This window comes from Marmota flaviventris, chromosome 4 (assembly GCF_047511675.1).
Source record: "Marmota flaviventris isolate mMarFla1 chromosome 4, mMarFla1.hap1, whole genome shotgun sequence".
Classification (NCBI taxonomy): Eukaryota; Metazoa; Chordata; class Mammalia; order Rodentia; family Sciuridae; genus Marmota; species Marmota flaviventris.
In genome coordinates this window covers 11,199,423-11,211,564 of record NC_092501.1, presented here as the reverse complement: position 1 = coordinate 11,211,564, position 12,142 = coordinate 11,199,423, and the positions used below count along the sequence as shown (strand labels likewise).

Sequence of the window (12,142 nt, the reverse complement as noted above, 5' to 3'; positions counted from 1 at the left end):
TGCTCAGCTCACCACCCTCTGATTCTCCACCACCCCTTGCTCCTCATCTTTTCTGGCCCCTTTTTGCATACATTAGGAAGCTTCTTTGGCAATACAGTGATGCTCTTCTGGCAAAGCCTAGTTCCTCCTCTTCCCCTTCCCCCACTCTGTCTCCTGATGACCTGGTACCTTTTAACTATCCCCATCAACAAGTCTCCCTCCTCCTCTCGACTCTCCACAAAATGGACCCTATTGGGTTATTCTTACCACTCCCTCTGTGGCCCATCTTGAGGGCATCCCATATTGGGTTCATAACTCCCGTGTAAAATGGATTTTTCCACCCTTTTATAAAGTGACACCCACAGGCCCTCTCAAGCTGTGTTTCTCCAAGGCTGGAACCCCCAATCTTCCTTTGGTCTCTGGGGACCACCAGCACACTGCAGAACCCTGAGTACCATCCTTCCCTTTTTCATTTTTGCCCTCCTCCCTCATTCTGCACTCACCTCCCAGGGGGACCACTGCCAGGATTTACCATTCCAATTTCTAGGAGACTTACAGCAACTTGCTCAAACCACACGAACCATACAACCTCAGCTTGATTCTTTAGCAGAATCCAAAGGGCCTTGATTTTTTTAAGGCCCCAAAAGGCAGACTTTGTCTGTACCTACAGGAGGAATGTTATCTTTATGTCAATCAATCTGCTACAGTAAAGGACAAGATAAAACAATTCCAGCTGGACCTTGGACGTCAGAAACAATAGCTCTCCTCTGCTGAAGGATGGCAGCTTAGTAACCCCCTTTACCACTGGGCACTTCCTTTCCTGAATGTTTGCCCCCTGTGTCATTAGATTGGTTCAAGACCAGATCCAAAAAATCTCTAAACAAACTATAAACCAGTTTTTGTTACAGAAATACCAATCCCTCACCAAATTGGGTGGTGGAGACAGCATTCCACTCAACCTCTGTCATCATTCCGATGACATTCCACACTCGCCCTTAAGGAGGGATTCAAACACAGCCACCTCCCAGCAGGGGGCAGTTATAGAAGATTGACCTATGTCCCTGACCCTAAGTGGCCCAATAAAAACAAAAAAGGGGGGAATATAAGATCCTTGCTTAGCATCTAGATGGCCATCTTAAGTGGCAGCAGCCATTTTAAGGAAAAAGTTTCAATTTCCCACCCAAGGGCCTTTCTGAGAAAGGCTCAGCATTCCCTCATACCAACCCAACCCCTAACCACCTGCATTAGGACCCACCTGGCTCTGATTCCTGAGCCTCCCTCAAAAAGTTCCAGAACCCAAGCCTGTTTCGCCTCTCTCCGCTATAGAGAGATGGCCTTTATTTGTCAGCTCAACATACAAACTCTCGTGTGTATCTCTGCCAGATGGAATTTACAGGAAGGAGGTTAGTACCCAGGGTACACTATCTTTTCTTTTCTCTCTCTCTTTTTTCAAAATTTGTTACTAGCTATACATGACAGTGGAATGTATTTTAAATTTTACACATATATGGAGTACAACTTCCCGTTTTTCTCGTTGTACATGATGTGAAACTACATTGGTTGTGTATTCATAGATGCACATAAGAAAGTGATGCTCAATTCATTATAAGATGTTTTCTATTCCCTTCTCCCCTTCCTTCCCTACAGTCCCCCAGAATACCTTTTCAATAACCACTTTACGAATTTTGTGTTTCTTGCTCTGACCAGAACCATATATAAACTCCCTAATCTGACACACTGTTATGGGCCAGGCTGTGCGGGCAATGACCAAACAGACTCCATTTTACCCTGAGACTCCATATCACGTAAGAAATGCTTCTCCTATGGGAAAGCCTCACCTCTGTACCCATTACTAATTGCCTAGCATAGCGTGTTTGGCAACACAAAATGGCAATTTTTATACAATGTAAAATTGTTCTCTCTTTGGTTCCCATTTTTCTTGGACAGTGTATTCTATCATAAATTGATTGTCTAGACATTAGTAACCATTCTCTAATCTGTACTCAACTAGGGTAATTTTGACCCACTTCCCTTCTGCTTGCTTACTGCTATGCTAACATGGGAAATACTAATGTACCCACTGCATTGTCTTGTTAACTGCTCAATTCAGCTTCTATACCTGCTTGCTTGAAGCTATGTCAACCCAGATGTGAGTTTTGCAGTTTTTGCCTTTAAATAGCCTCAAATGTTAAGGCTGGAGGCTGTTTCCGGCCATGGGTGTGGGGGGAGGAAGACTCTTCAATATGGACAGAACTGGGACTTGGTGTGTTTTCTGAGTGACTTGCCTCACAGCACATACTAAAATGGATTTTATGCTATCAGGCCCCCTCCTGAATGGCAGGAGTTCTATTTCTTGTCACTTAAATGAACCCAGCTCTTTTAACCTCTTCCTTTCAGTGATAGTTCATGGTTGTTTTTTTTCCATAGGATTTTATTCTTTAAAATTTGCAAGACAAGAGGAAGGTCCTTGCTTAGCATCTAGATGGCCATCTTAAGTGACAGCTGCCATATTTAAGAAAAAGCTTTGCTTTCTGGCCCAAGGGCATTTCTGAGAAAGGTTCACCACTCCCTCATACCAACCCAACCCTTAACCACCTGCATTAGGACCCACCTGGCTCTGATTCCTGAGCCTGCACCATAAAAGTCCTGGAACCCAGCTCTGACAAATAAACCTTCGTGTGTCACTCTGCCTGGTCTCCCACTTTCTCACTTTCCTTTCATTAGTGCTGAAACCCGGGATTGGGTTCCTCAATGTGCCCACTCCCCTACAAGGGTCACTGAGCATCCCTAGGCCCCTATCCAAATTCTGTCCAGGGACCAGGCCCTCCATTCTGCAGAACGCACTCTCTGCACCCACCACCGGACATTTCAGGTAAGACCCCTGTTTCCAGATTGACCTAAACAATGGCTCAGGAAATGACCTCCAATCATCTAGCACTCCCAGGATTACCATGTGGTCAGGGGCACCCCCAGCCACAGCTTTCATAGCTATGGCTGATCCTTACTGTCGACCAGGTCTATAGGTGGTCTTTTATTTGGGTCCTGGGTTTTGAGAAAATCACCAAGGGTGATTGGGAGTTGTTCCTTGTGAGACCTCTTGGCCTTGGGTTAATCTCTATGGCTTCAAGAACTTCAAGAACTTCACAGAGTTTATCACCATGGGTAGATTGTGGCAAGTGTCTATTTTCTTTCTTTCTTTCTTTTAAACATTTTTATTTTTAGTTATAGGTGGATACAGTGTCTTTATTTTGCTTTATGTGGTGCTGAGAATGGAACCAGTGCCTCATGCATGCTAGGCCTGTGCTCTACCTCTGAGCTACGACCCTAGCCCAAGTGTCTGATTTCTATATGTCCTATTTCATATTGTGAATAGAGAAATGGTTCACATTTTGTAGAGCAATTTGGATGGATCCCAAGGATGGGTAGAGAATAATAGGGAAAGGAGAAAAGAGTAGGTAAGCTGGTGATAAAATCTTTGGTTGGTCCTCTGGGCTGAACTGTGTTCCTCTAAAATTGTCATGTTGAAGTCCTAATCCCTCATACCTCAGATTATGATGGCATTTGGAGATAGGTACCTTAAGGAGCTAATTAAAATAAAATGAGGTCAGTAGGATGGACCCTAGTTCTTTTTTTAGTTCTGGGGATTGAACCCAGAGGTGCTGACCACTGAGCAACATCCCCAGCCCTTTTTTAAAATTTTGTGACAGGCCTCACTAGGTTGCTTACAGCCCCCTAAATTGCTGAGCCTGGCTTTGAACCTGCAGTCTTCTTGCCTCAGCTTCCTGAGTCATTGGGATTACAGGCTTGCATCACCATACCCAGCTGGACTCTAGTTCAATATGACAAGTGTCCTTATAAGAAGAGGAGATTAGGACTGGGATTGTGCCTCAGTGGTGAGCGCCCGCCTAGCATGTATGAGGCCCTGGGTTCCATCCTTAGCACCACATAAAAATAAATAAAATAAAGGTATTGTGTCCAACTACAACTAAAAAATATATATATTAAAAAAAGAAGAGATTAAAACACACACAACAATAGATTGAAAGACCAGAATGTGAAGACACAGCATGAGGGAGCCAACCAAAAGCCAATGAGAGACGCCTCAGGAGAAATCAACCTTGACCTTGGATCCCAGCCTCTACAACTACCAGGAGATACGCTTTTGTTGGCTAAGCCTCCCAGCCTGTGGCACTTTGTCATAGCAGCTCCAGCAGGTTAACACAGCTGGGTCCTCGCCATCTGCTCTTCCCTGCCCTGGAGCTCAGTTTGAAGGGCAGAGTATGAGGGAGAAAAAAAGTGACAGAGCTATCTATTTGGACACCTGCTGGATACAGCTTTGAAAGCTCTGAGCAAGTCATCAGATAAAGGCTGACCAACAGCGAAGGAACCCTTCTTGAGGACAAGCAAGGAGAGAAATGTGGGTAACGGCAAAACACATTCAGGTTGGCTGGGCAGAGGGAGCTGGCTGCAGACATCCACACTTCAGCAATTTGGTTGCTGTCATACTCGGATCCCTGATGGCCAATGTTCTACTTTTCCTTAAGAGTAAATAGATCTGTAGCCTCTAAAAATAGAAGGAAACAGTACAATTAATTTGTACAGGCTTCTGTTACTCTCTGCATGACTTTTTCTGAGTAACAGAAGGAATTGGTGTATTCAAAGGGGCAGTAAAAGGAAATGAAGCCATCCCAAAAGGCAGCAAATCTCTCCCAGCAAGTGGGCGTGGTGGGGCACACCTGTAATCCCAGCTACTTAGGAGGCTGGGACAGGAGGATTGTAGATTCAAGACCAGCCTCTGTACATGAGCAAGACCCTGTCATAAAAATGAAAAATAAGAAGGGCTGAGGATGGAGCTCAATGGCAGAGCGCCCCTGGGTTCAATCCCCAGGACTGCACTAAAAAATAAATAAATAAAAGCAAATTGTCCTGGGGACTTGTTCTGGGTTTAACAGTTCCTCCCTCCCGCTGCCAAATTCATGTCCACCAGGAACCTGTCAATGGGACTTTACTTGGAATATGGGGCTATTTCCAGATGTAATTAATTGTTAAAATGAGATTGAAATCTAATATGACTGATGTCCTTTTAGAAAGAGGAGATCTGAATGCAAACAAAGAGGAGAAAAAGGCTATGTGATTATGAAGGCGAAGATTGCAATGTCACAGCTGCAAGGCAAGGATGATCAGAAGGCACCAGAAACTTGGAAGAAACAAGACTCTTCCCTGACAGCCTTTAAAGAAAGCATGGCCCTACCAGCAGTTTTTTGTTTTGTTTTGTTTTTGCTACAACCGATTGAACTCAGGGGCAGTTGACCACTGAGCCACATCCCCAGCCCTATTTTGTATTTTATTTAGAGACAGGGTCTCACTCAGTTGCTTAGCGCCTTGCTTTTTGCTGAGGCTGGCTTTGAATTCATGATCCTCCTGCCTCAGCCTTTCCAATTGCTGAGATTAGAGGAATGTGCCACCGTGTCTGGCCCGGGCTTGGCCCTTGCCTGTACTTTGATTTTGAACTTCCATCCTCCAGAATTGTGAGATAATAGATTTCTATTGTTTGAAGCCACCCAGTTTACAGCACCCGGTCTGGCAGCCCTGGGAACTGAGAGCAGGGACATAGTGCCGGTCAAGCGCTTGCTGGCTCCTGATATCCAGATCCCCTGTAGCCACAGGTTCAAGGGAGGCATTTCAAAAGTATCTGGCACAGGCCTCTAGAAACAATTCTCCCCTCCTCCTTCACACACACTGCATGCTAAAGATGAGATCCCATTGATCCAGTGCGGTGGGTTGGATTTCTACGGAGTGGAAGATGATCACCACCAATGCCCCAGGCAAGTGGAACTAGCAAGTTTTGAGAAAGTGATAGAGAACAGATTTCTCCAGAGAGAAGGGGACCTGGTTGGGGGGGGGGGGCGCGGAAGCCTGTGGGAGGGGTGCTATTTGCCCTTTTTTAGAGCCCTCAGAATTCCTCTTTTTCATCAATCATGTCTTTCCTTTCTTCCCGGTTTATGTGCCTAGGAGCACAAACGTGGAAGTTCTTTAAATCTTTTTTGAAAAATAACTGTCAGCAATCCTTTGTTCTCTCCTTGAAAAACAATTGTTGCCCTCTAGTCTCTCATCATGTTTACCCATGTTGACTGCTTGATTTAAAGAAAACAATTGTTAACCAGCTTTCTCTTTGCTGATGCTGATCATTCTTGTCTACACTGACTGCCTGACTTTTCCCCTGCCTCACCATGAGAGCTGCTCTTTAGAGTCTTTGTCAGGAAATAAGATAACACAAGAGCTTTCAAACTAGAGAGTGCATTCCAGACTGTGAGGGGATTATTTTTCCTCTGGTGTAAAGAATTTTCCTCACAATATTCTGAACCAGCAGAATAGCGGCTTAGGAATGTAAATCAGCCAAATTTTCAAAACACTGTCTCTTGATGAGATAGAATTATCATTTAGCAACAGGAATAGGAAGGTAAGTGTTAGAATTGCAATGTTTTCTTAAATCATTTCTTTCTCTTCATTTTTTTAGTTGGGGGTCTTGCCATGTTGCCCAGCATGGTCTCGAACTCCTGGGTTCAAGCAATCCTCCCATCTCAGCTTCCCAGATAACTGGGATTATAGGCAAGTGCCACCACGCCCAGCTTGTTTTCTTAAATCTTTTAGAGATAACTTGAAGTATGAAGCCCTGGCTTTCATGTTTGCTGGATGGAATGCTTTCTTTTCTGCCAAAGGGATTGTGTGAAGATTATTAGCAAGGTGTACCTTTGAAGTTGATTGTAAGTGAAATACTTCCTTGTAGGTTGTAAATTACCCAAGAGGCTGGGTGGTGTGGTGGGAATCATGTTGGATTAGAAATTCTGAGGTTGGATTCCAGGAAGTCTGATGTCAGAAATTCGCTGCAACTTGCTGAGGTCTTCATAAACCCAGACAGGTGATGGCTGCTGTTCTCTATCCTTGATGGAATGGAGGGAGAGTGAGGAATTGGCTCTTGCAGTGAGTGCAATAGTGTCCCCCACACACACACCGAAAAGAAGTCCAAGTCCTGATTCTTGGTACCTGAATGTGCTTTATTGGAAAACAGGGTCTTTGCAGATGCAATGAACTTAAAGATCTCAGGATGAGACTTAGATGGGCCCTAAATTCAATGGTTGGTGTCCTTAGAAGAGACACAGGGGAGAAGGCCATGGGAAGAGCCATGTAAGGACAAAGGCAGAGATCAAAGACATATGCTATAGGCCAAGGAACACCAAGGATTGAGGGAGCCACCAGAAGGTGGGAGGAAGGCATGAACTGAATTCTCTCTCAGAGCTTCTAGAAGGCATCACCCTGTTGACACCTTGACTTTGAACTTCTGGTCTCCAGACCAGTGAGAGAATATATTTCTGTGGTTTGAAGCCACCAAGTTTGTGGTCATTTTTGTGGCAGCTCTATCAAATGAATACAGTCCCGTACAGGGTAGAAGGGCACTGTCACAAAGGTCCTCTCCCCCGGTGACCCACAGGTAATCATCACCATACCCAATGATGAGAAGCCAGACTAAACACACACAGAATTCTAATAAGAGTGGTGTTGATTTCCTATGGCTGCTGTAATGAATTACCACAAACCTGGTAAGGTAAAACCACTCATTTTTATTTTCTTACATGGTCCAGGAACTCAGAAGTTCACAATCAGTCATGCTGGGCCAAAATCAAGGTGTCAATGGGACCTGGTTCCAGAATCTAGGGGAGAATCAATTTCATGCCACTTCCAGATCTGGTAGCTATTAGAATTGACTTCTGGTCACACCATGCCCATCTTCAAGGCCAGCATCTTCACATCTCTTTCAACTCTGTCTTTACATTGTGTTCTCTGTGCATGTCAAATTTCCCTCTGATAATCTGTGCAATTATCCTGCCCACCTGGATTATTCAGGTTAAGATTCTAAATCGTATCTGCAAAGACCCATTTTCCATATAGGTAACTACAGGCTCCTAATATCTTTGTGGCCATTTTTCAGCTAGTCACAGATGGTACTTTTATTAACATGTCAGATAAAGCCATACAGTGATAGGCCTGGAAACTTACCTTCATTTAACTTACTCTTTTGCTCCTACCACTCATGGTGAGGTTGGGGTGGGTTGGAGCAAGGCCTCTCAGTTTAGGTCTTCAGAGAATATTCTAAATGAATCCTACCTGTTTTCTCAATTCTATTTTCTACACTCCTTCTTCCAGTGTGACAAATCCCATCCCCTGATTTAAAAATTCTACTCCTCCCCGCAGTTTAGGACCTGCCCCCTTTCTCCCCAGGAATCCTGTGATCTCTTCCAATTCAGCTCTGACAACTGGAGGTTGGGGTTAGGAGCTTGGACCCCTATGGTTGGGGGCATATCGTGGTAACTTACTGCCTCCAGCAGCAGTGCTCTGACCTCACGTGGCCGTGACCGGGTTTCTCATGGATCACCCAAGGACAAGCACACCTTGCCATTGAGTACTGCATATCTTCCTAAGACAATCCAGTCTAACATTACACATAAAAACATTTCCCTCCTATTAATAGTACTTTTGAATCCATTCCTGGAAAATCTATAACCCTACCATTATTGAATCAAAGATTCTTTCCAGCTCTATTTTCACTCTCAGGGTTCCACATGCACTGGGAATAGCTCTGCCTGAGTCACTGGGATGCATGGTGCCATGGTTGAACACACAGTTTCCAACCTCTAAATTTATCTCCCAATGGAAGTGTGTGTGTGTTCATCCAGCTACACAATTATGAATGCATTAGAAAACTGGAAGGAGCAGAAAGTGAGTATAAGCTCAGAAAAGGAGGAGGGGCTAAAATGATATAAGAGAATGGTCAAAGAGGGGAGGACAAATCAGGAAGAAACAATGAGCAGGCAGGAAATCCTCCTGGGAGGGAGAAGCATAGAAAGCTCTTTTATGCTAGTGTTGGGATCAAGGCTCTTGGTTCCTGAAGCACTTGCAAATTCGAAGGGTCCTCAGAAAGATCACAAAATTATAAATACAAAATTAGGACATACAGAAGTATGTCTGGAGGACATACAGAAGTCTTAAAATTTGAGTTTCATTAGCTTCTGGGCACATCCTCTGTCTTTGGCTGGGAATGCAGGGGAAAACCTTACACATAAAATTTTAAAAATTTTTAGTTGTAGATGGACACAGTACCTTAATTTTGTTTATTTTTATGTGGTGTTGAGGATTGAACCCAGTGCCTCACACATATCAAGCAAGTGCTCTACCACTGAGCCACAACCCCAGCCGATAAAGTAGGTTTTAAAGAAAACTGTAAAACAATATTATTATAATACTTTATAGTTTAGGACACCTTTTCAAAGGCCCCCCTCCCTCCTGTACTAGGACTTGAACCCAGATATGCTCTTCCACTGAGCTCCACTCCCAGTACTTTATTATTTTGAGACAGGTTCTCACTAAGTTGCCCAGGCTAGCCTTGAACTTGCAATCCTCCTGCCTCAGCTTCTGGAGTTCCTGAGCATCTGGGATTACAGGTGTGCGCTACCATGCCTGGCTCAAAGACTTTTGCTTCATTCAATCCTGAGAAGAGCCCTGAAAAGACAATTTTGTATTTTGTCCCATTTTATATAAAGGAAAGTGACATTGAGATTTGGGATATTTGCCTCAGCACACTGGCTGGTTAGTGATGGTGGTGGTGGGGGCAGCGTGGGCTGGGACCTTGGTGACACTTGCCAGTGTTGAGAGTCTATGTGTATGAGATCCACAACTAGCAAGCACTTCTGCTTACCAAGGCTGGGCAGAGGGCTGGAGGAGACCAAGACAAGGCTAGATCACAGGGTTCCCCTCAGCTGCCTGCCACAGCATCGGTTCAGCTTACCTGTTTCCATCCCTGCCCTGGTTCTCATGGCCACGCTCCACAGGCAGCACAGGAAGTAATTTGCTCCTAATAGGCAGGGTCAGCAGTAAACAGGAATGGTGAGGCTCTGGGGAATTGCTTCAGAGCCTGCTTGTCCATCTCTGCAGGCAGCTCCCAGTCCCTGAAACTTGCTGTCCTCCTCTGAACCAGACTCTCAGTTCCAGTCAGGAAATCACAGGGGAGAAGTCCAGAGACTAGTCTGCAGCCTTTGAATGTCGGGGCCCCAAATAAAATTAAAATTGTCTACAGGCCACATTTTGTTCCCATTCAGAACCAGAATACTTTTCCTGTATCCCAAGAGGAAGCCGCTTTCACACTGCAGTGAAGGGGCAGGCTTTGTTCATGGTTGAGGTTCCCACGCCCCCACCCCCAGCCCCGCCTCTGGCTTAACTTTGTGCCATAACTTCCCCTTTCCCAACCTCCAGAGAAGGCCAGGCCTTGCCAGGGGAAATACCCTTGAGTGGCTTAGTGAGATTCCACAACAAAGAGCTAGAAAAGAGGCCCAGGAGAGAAAGCCAGATGGATTTCTGAGAGAAGAGATAGTGGGGTATTTGTACTACAGGATAAAGGTGAAAAGAAGAGAAATAAGATTAAAAAAAATGTACAGAGGGCTTTATCGTATTTGAGAAATACACCACACAAAACACTTGATTTTTTTCACATTATTTTTAATTACATGAATGCCTTTTTAAAAAATTATTAACTCAGTGCTGGCCTGGACTGAATCGTTTGTGCTGTATGTAGCTTTATAAACATCATACCTACACGTTAGAATCCTGATGATTAAATCAGAGAATAACAATGAGAAAAGTCATGAGAAATTGCGCATCGCTGGGAGTGGAATGGAGTGGAATGTCACTTAAAGGTTAAGATCTTGCCACACTTGAGAAGTTAAGTGGGAACACTCTAATCCTGAAATTGGAGTGAGGGCCACATTTAGGAAAAAGATGTATTTGTCACATTTTTGCAGCTGGTTCCTGGTTACCCCTCACAGTTAAAAACATTACCTTGGAAATTTGGAAAATCCCCTCACCCCACCCCCAAACCTTCTGTGCTCATTCAGTCAGGAGCCATCTAAACATCCCCACCCAACATACCCCACCCAGGCCACCCCGTCTACTGCGGTCTTCAGGCTCATAGAAGGATTGCTGTAAAATTGAGGGGGAAGACTGCAGCCGTAATAGGAAAACCAAAACGCCGTATTTCCTTGTCACTTGTGCTGCTCTTTACTAACTACAAAACACCATGTTATTGTCTTTAAGAGGGAGAAGAAACAAGAAGTTAAAAATCCACTGGACAGCTTTTTCAAGGATGTGTAGACCTGCTACACGAATAGTTTTCTCCCTGTTGTTTTCTGATGCAACGCAAAGCATTGTTTAAAAAAGTCTCTAAAACGATTATCTAACAGAAGGCATTTTTTGACAGTTGTTATTGACTTGTGATGGTACAGGCCCTGACAGGCCATCAGTCTGAGCACTGCAGTCTGCAGATGCAGAATGAACCACACTATTGCTGTGGCTATGAAAAGATGGCAGGAAAAAATTCCATTCTTTTTACTCCATTTAAAAGAGTGTCTGGCATGTGAAGGTGGCTTACATCCTCAATTGTACCACTCTTTGACAGCGTTTAAGATAGCAAAGCTCAAAAATATTATGAAGAATGTGTATGAAGAATAACTAAAAAGAATTATGCCCTTGGATTTCCAGCTTGCAAAGGCAGAAGGGTCTACAGTCTTAAGTAATAAATTGCCTTCTTTGAATGTGGTGGAGAAATGAGATATATATATGCACATACACATCTAGGGGTTTTTATATAATTTAAAACATTGAAAGCAAATGATCAAAAAAAAAATCAAAGTAGTATACAGGAATATAATGTGCAAAGGAAAAGTGTCTATCTTTCTTCCTACATTCCTGATTCCCACTTGTTGTTACCCCATCTCCATTCCTATTCTCCACTCCTATTCCTTAGAGACTATATATATATATATATTTTTTTTTTTGGGGGGGGGTGGGTACTGGGGATTGAAACCAGAGGTGTTTTACCACTGAGCTATATCCCCATCCCTTTTTATTTTTTATTTTGAGACAGGGTCTCATTAAGTTGCTTAGGGTCCGGGTAAACTGCTGAAGCTGGCCTCAAACTTGCAATCCTCCTGCCTCAGACTCCTGGGTCACTGGGATTACAGGGATGTGCCACTGTACCTGACCAAGGTGACCATACTTTGTGTTTTGTTTCAGAGATGTTCTGGGATTATAAAAATATAACTTCTTTCTGACTTCT

At 44.0% G+C, this 12,142-nt stretch overlaps 1 long non-coding RNA gene across 1 annotated transcript in view; it reads right to left on the bottom strand.

Annotated features, from left to right (window-relative positions):
• LOC114088688 (uncharacterized) overlaps positions 1-10,153 on the bottom strand; it is a 70,980-nt gene extending 60,827 nt beyond the window's left edge. The window contains exon 1 of the long non-coding RNA XR_004618579.2: positions 9,821-10,153. This is a non-coding gene — a long non-coding RNA (uncharacterized lncRNA). The remainder of the gene's footprint in view (positions 1-9,820) is intronic.
• Between the last annotated feature and the right edge of the window lie 1,989 nt (positions 10,154-12,142).